The 5,249-nt window shown below is 44.1% G+C and overlaps 1 pseudogene; it reads right to left on the bottom strand.

Annotated features, from left to right (window-relative positions):
• Positions 1-3,662: 3,662 nt before the first annotated feature.
• On the bottom strand, positions 3,663-5,029 carry LOC103014458 (AP-2 complex subunit mu-like; annotated as a pseudogene).
• Between the last annotated feature and the right edge of the window lie 220 nt (positions 5,030-5,249).

Here is a 5,249-nt window from a genome sequence, read left to right as displayed (position 1 = left end):
TGAGCATTTTTCCACTTCACTCAATATTTTTCTGGAAGATGATTTTTATTGACAGTATAGTGTTTTATAATGTGGATAGACTTTAGTTTGCTTAACAAATTTCTTACATTTTCAATACTTCAAAGTAAAGAATGCCTCACAAATTTTTGTGCAAGTTTTTATTGTATCATTAGAATAAATTCTTTAATTCTTGCTCTTCTACTTCTAAAATTATATTGAGCCTTAACATACTATCTGGCAGAAAGATTGTGCTAATTTATGGTACAAATCAGCAACAAAGAGATATTGTTTACCATACTCAGCAACACTGAATATCATCATACTTTTTAGTCTCAAACATAGACTAGACAGAATCCAAAAAATTGCAAATATTCCTTAATTTATAAAAATTTCCTTTTATGTTCTCCTATTTTTTTGTTGTCTTTCTGTTTGTTTGTTTAAAGATGCCTTTTTTGTGCCAAAGGAAGAATATATAGGTGGATACATCATTCAGAGTTCCGAGGGGAAACAAAAAGCATACTTAGCTTGGATTTTTAAAAAATATATAATAAAGTGATTATTTACAGAGATGTGGGCAGGGCTGAGGGACCAACAAAAATGTTGAGACACTATGATATTGGGATTTCTAGTAAGAAATATATAGTTGGTCTTAGTCTCCATTTCTGTTACAGAGCTCCTAAAATCCTTGGAGTTTCCTAAGTGGGGAGAATGACAGAATCGTCTTTTGTTAGGTTAATGGTGACTTTTGGAAAGCCCCTTGGTAACCTAGGATGGGGGCTGGTTGCCAGGGGAGCCAATCATGTGGTTAGAGGTTTGGAAAATTTTCAGTCCTCATCCCTGGAAGAGGAAAGGGGCTAGAAATTGAATTCAATCACCAATGGCCAAGGATTTAATTAATCATACCTATGTAATGAAACCTCCATAACAACCCAAAAGTAAGGGGTTCAGAGAGTTTCCAGGTTGGTGAACGTGTGAAGATTCGAGGAGAGAGGCACTCAGAGAAAGTATAGAGGCCCCTCACCCTTTCCCCATACGTTGTCCTATGCATCTCTTCCATTTGCCTCTTCCTGAGTTATATACCCTTTTATAATAAACTAGTAATCTAATAAGTAAAATGTTTCTCTGAGTTCTCTGAGCTGCTCCAGCAAATTAATCCAACCCAAGGAAGGGGTCATTGGAATCGCCAGTCTATAGCCAGTTGATCAGAAACACAGGTAATAACCTGGGCTTGCAACTGATGTCTGAAGTTGGGGTTAGGGGAGCAATCTTGTTGGACTGACCCCTTAACTTGTAGGATCTATGGGTAGATAGTGTCAGAACTGAGTTGAATTTTAGGATACCCAGCTGGTATGGCAGAATTGCTTGGTGATATGGGAAAAACTCCCACACATCAGAATTGATGCAGACTTATAGGCACCCAGAGACCAGTAACAATGGGAAGTCATTACCCCCTTGAGCCTGAGGAACAGGGAAAAGGAAACAGAACTATTGGTCCATTGTGGGCTGGAGCCAGAGGAGAGAGGGAAGCCTCCTCAGAGCTGCTGACAGACGGAGGCAACCTCTGCCAGAACCTGGAATAGAAACAGCAAGAGTCAAAGAACAAAAATACTCCAATCTGTCTGTCATTCCACAGGCTGCTGTCTTGCTGGTGCCGTCAGTTGGGTAAATCAAACTTGAAACCAGAGAGCAGTCTCCTGGGGGCACAGAACAGGGCAGTGAAAGGCGAGAGAATAAAGAATAACCAGCACAGTGGATATTTATGGCATTTTTTTGTTTTTTACATTTAGTACTTTTAAAATTAATTTGTAATTTTTCTTTTTGATTATAGTGTGTAATAGGGATAAGCTTTTAATTTAATTTTTCTAGATAACTACACAGTTATCTTAGGTGCATATATTGAATCATACTCCTATTTATTTTATCAGCTACCATTATCAAACTAAATTTTTTTTTTTTAATTTATTTTATTTTATTTTTTTTGGCTGTGTTGGGTCTTCGGTTCGTGCGAGGGCTTTCTCTGGTTACGGCAAGTGGGGGCCACTCTTCATCGCGGTGCAGGGACCGCTCTTCATCGCGGTGCGCGGGCCTTTCACTATCGCGGCCCCTCCCGTTGCGGGGCACAGGCTCCAGACGCGCAGGCTCAGTAGTTGTGGCTCACGGGCCCAGCTGCTCCGTGGCATGTGGGATCTTCCCAGACCAGGGCTCGAACCCGTGTCCCCTGCATTAGCAGGCAGATTCTCAACCACTGCGCCACCAGGGAAGCCCCAAACTAAATTTTTATAATGGGATTCTGTTCAGTGTTTCCTACTCTGTTCCATTGATTAATTTATTCTTGTGCAATAACACAGTGTTTTAATTATTGTAGCATGACAATATGTTTTAACATTTGGTAGCACAGCTCCCAAGTGTTCTTAAGTTCTGATGAAAATTATTGGGATAGAATAGCTTTGAAAACTGAGGGGAAATGTCAAATATAAAAAGCTTTGTTATTCAGATATGTTTTGAAATGGATACTGCTAAGTGGTATGTGCAAATTCTAATTCTCTAATATGGGATCTTAGTATATATTACTAGATAATACAAGGAGGTTTTTTTTTTCTGTTTCGTTATATTCATTAGTTTGTTTTATTTTTTAGATTCCACATATAAGTGATAACATACAGTATTTGTCTTTCTCTATCTGACTTATTTCACTAAGAATAGTACCCTCCAGGTCTATCCGTGTTATAAATTGCAAAATTTCATTCTTTTTTATGGCTGAGTAGTATTCCATTGTGTATATATACCACATCTTCTCTATCCTCTCATCTGTTGATTGACACTTAGATTGCTACCATATCTTGGCTGTTGTAAATAATGTTGCTGTGAACATTAGGGTGCATGTATCTTTTCAAACTAGTGTTTTTGTTTTTGTTGAATATATACCCAGAAGTAGAATCGCTGTATCATATGGTAATTCTCTTTTTAGTTTTTTGAGGAACATCTGTACTGTTTTCCACAGTAGCTGCACCAATTTGCATTACCACCAACAGTGTACACATCCTCGCCAACATTTGTTATTTGTGATCTTTTTGATGATAGACATTCTGACAGGTGTAAGGTGATATCCCATTGTGGTTTTGATTTGCATTTCCCTGATGATTAGCAATGTTAAGCATCTTTTCATGTGCCTGTTGGCCATCTGTATGTCTTCTTTGGAAAAGTGTCTATTCAGGTGCTGTTTTTTTCCCGTTCTACAGAGTTTATTAGGTTTATAACTGCACGAAGTCACACATGTACAAAACGAAGCTCACACTATCCCAAAGCAGAGTAGGAATTGAGGGGTGGGTATCCATTACTGGCCTTTGGGGGAGCTCTAAGGTGAGGGGCAGCCAATCCTCCCACTCCAGAGAGATGTGGCCACAGGGGAGGGGAGCAGATGGGGCCCACCTGGCTTTGGTCGCAGAACTCAGAGCCTGGCATTGGGCTGGGGCAGGCAGATGCATGGAGGAGCAGGAGCCTCAGAAACCACCCTGCCCAGGGAGCCCTGCTTGCAATGTGGTTGGTCCAGACCTAGACTCGGGCTGGTGCAAATGGAAGGCAGCAAAGCAGGAGGGAGGAGACACTGATGTGTGGTGGTGGAGGGCACCCAGACCTGTGGAAGAGGGGGGTGCGGAGGCGGGCTAGCTGCCACTAGGCAGCTGGCAGCGGGTCTCATAAATGCCGCTGCGGCCAATGTAGCGCACCCATTTGATGACATCGTGGTCGCTGTAGTCCAGCTTCGGTTCAAACACCTTCAAGTAGAGCACCTTGAGGCCAGAAGGCGCGAATGGCACCTCAAAGTTCATTGAAATGGGGGGGTCGAGCCCATCTCTTCTTGTTGTTGGTGGGCAGAAGCTCAATCTTAGCGCTGATCTGCTATTTCTTCATGACTGCCATGCACTTGATCTTCCACAGGATGGCGTTCTCGCTGGCCTTGTACTTGGCCTTCCCCTTCATACAGATCACCTGCACCCCACTGGTGTTCAGTGGCGTTGGGATCCTCACCTCAATCTTCTGAGCCAGTAGTGAGGGCTTGAAGTTGGACTTAATGACCACCTTGACCTCCAGCTTGGTGCATCCTACTTCCCGAACTAGCGGGATCACTCGGAAAGGAAGGATGATGTCCTTGGTGGTGCCATACCTCATGACCTCAAATTCTCCATCTGGTGGGATGAAGCTGATGCTGCGCTCCGAGTCAAACTTGCTGAGTCACACACACTGGTGGAAGGTGCTGTCGTCAATGGCAGTTGATTGCTTCCCGCTCTTGCTTGTTTCATCAGCTGTGCCTTTGCCCTGCTTCTCAATGACAGTCTTGTCATTCATCCCAAACTTGCACTCGGGCATGCCACTCGGGTTAGCTCTTCATCACCACCCGGCCTGACACATGGGCACTCAGCTCCTGCCCCTGTGGAAACATGAGGAGGTTCACACTCTTCAGCACATCCAGGAAGAGCTCGTTCTGGCGATACTTGATGCCCTCCCGCTGCCAGACAATCTGCCCAGTCACCTGGCTGGTGATCTGAGACTGCTCTTTTTTGTCTGATGCTGGCTCTTGATGCCCTGCTGGGTGATGAAGGTTTTCAGCGTGCCTGTCTCTGAGTTCTCTGGGTAGCCAAAGTCTAGGATCTCATCCAGCAGCTGATATATGAGCACAAGATTGTTCTTGACGTTCTCTTCGCTGATCTTGCCAAAGTAGGCAGCCATTATGTCACACATCTTACAGAGGAATTCGAAGACCATGGCAGCATTGACTGCTTGGTGACAGTTGCCAGCCAGATGTTGGACCACTTAACATGAAAGAAACTGGTGCGAGCAATGTTGGTGACGGGGCTGCGTACCTGCTGCCGGGCATGGATAACATTGACCCGAAAGGCAACCGCTGCATTCCTCCCAATGTCATCTCGGTAGACTTGGGAGATGAGCACCTCCCCCTTGTGATTATAGATGAATAAGCCTCCAGTCATGGCGGCAGCTCAGTCTCCACGGCCCATCACTCTGAGAACAGACCTGCTGTCCGCGGCTCCCTGCTCAGCCGGCCTGGCCACTCTTCGGATCCCAAGATGTCCACCCGCCCCCTGCTTGCCTGCCCGCTGTCTCAGCTTTCACTGCAGTCTCTATTCAGGTCTTCTGCCCATTTTTAATTGGGTTGTTTGGGGGATTTTTTTTGATATTGAGTTGTATGAGCTGTTTATACATTTTGGATATTAACCCCTTAGTGGTCATATCAT

This window comes from Balaenoptera acutorostrata, chromosome 2 (genome assembly GCF_949987535.1).
Source record: "Balaenoptera acutorostrata chromosome 2, mBalAcu1.1, whole genome shotgun sequence".
Lineage (NCBI taxonomy): Eukaryota > Metazoa > Chordata > Mammalia > Artiodactyla > Balaenopteridae > Balaenoptera > Balaenoptera acutorostrata.
This window is presented reverse-complemented; position numbering and strand designations above follow the sequence as displayed.